The 1,049-nt window shown below is 46.7% G+C and overlaps 1 pseudogene; it reads left to right on the forward strand.

The window, feature by feature from the left end:
- Nucleotides 1-287: 287 nt before the first annotated feature.
- LOC136656405 (5S ribosomal RNA) lies at nucleotides 288-408 on the forward strand (annotated as a pseudogene).
- The last annotated feature ends 641 nt before the right edge of the window (nucleotides 409-1,049 follow it).

Genomic DNA, 1,049 nt, shown 5'->3' on the forward strand with positions numbered 1-1,049 from the left:
GTTTGGGGGACAAACACCTTGTGGACTCCCCATGGCATATTCTCTCATGCTTTGAAAAGCACATACATACACTAGCTGTTCACTAGTGCCCAGGGACTAGGCAGCAGTGGGACCTTTCTTCATCCAGCCTACCCACATTGTGAAGGAGGACTCTCACCTGTTCTGATTCCTGGTTGGGTTCCCCAGCTGATCCCCCAAAGGGCTGTCCTTCTCCATGCAATTTAATAATTCCTGGATTCCTTTGCCTGCAGCTTCAGGGGGCAAGACATCTGAGAATTGTAAAATAGGCCTGAGGGAAACTGTTACCCTGCACATGCCCGATCTCGTCTGATCTCGGAAGCTAAGCAGGGTCAGGCCTGGTTAGTACTTGGATGGGAGACTGCCTGGGAATACCGGGTGCTGTAGGCTTATACCATAGTCTTTCGAGACTGAAGGTTGCCAACCATAACCTGAGGGAAAATGACGGTGTGCTACTGCTTCTCTAAAGTTACCTGCGAAACATCCTCATGGGCTCTGGCTTTCCAAGTGACCCTTGTATGAATGTGGGCCCCGACACATGCCACCAAGGCCCCACTTGCGCAGTCACCTCAGTCACGCCTATGACACACAGCAGGTGGGAAAGACTTCCCCCCACACATTGGGCAGGAGTGGAGAGGCTGGGCAGGAGCACTCTTTCGTACAAAAGGAAGGGGAGAAGCAAAGATGATTATTTTCACTGTTCTTTCCCCCCTTCCCCGTTTCCCTGAAGTTTCCTTTTTGTTATATTAATAAACTGAACATCAGCTGAAAATCTAAAAATAAAGCAATGGCTACAAGCCGGTTTGGAACTAGCATGTAATTTATGGGAGTAATAAAATTGATTGATGCTTTCAATATGATCACTACGTTTAGGTATACCTATTCAGACAGTGTTATGTAATACAGTACTGTATATACATTAAAATATTCATGCGGCTTTTGTATTAAGCCTATTCTTCACCCTCTGCTCACTTTTTCCTCCATTCCCTGTTCTACCATCTCCCTTTTAATTTCCCCTCAGTGCCCCTTTA

The sequence above is a fragment of the Tiliqua scincoides genome, chromosome 6 (assembly GCF_035046505.1).
Source record: "Tiliqua scincoides isolate rTilSci1 chromosome 6, rTilSci1.hap2, whole genome shotgun sequence".
NCBI lineage: Eukaryota > Metazoa > Chordata > Lepidosauria > Squamata > Scincidae > Tiliqua > Tiliqua scincoides.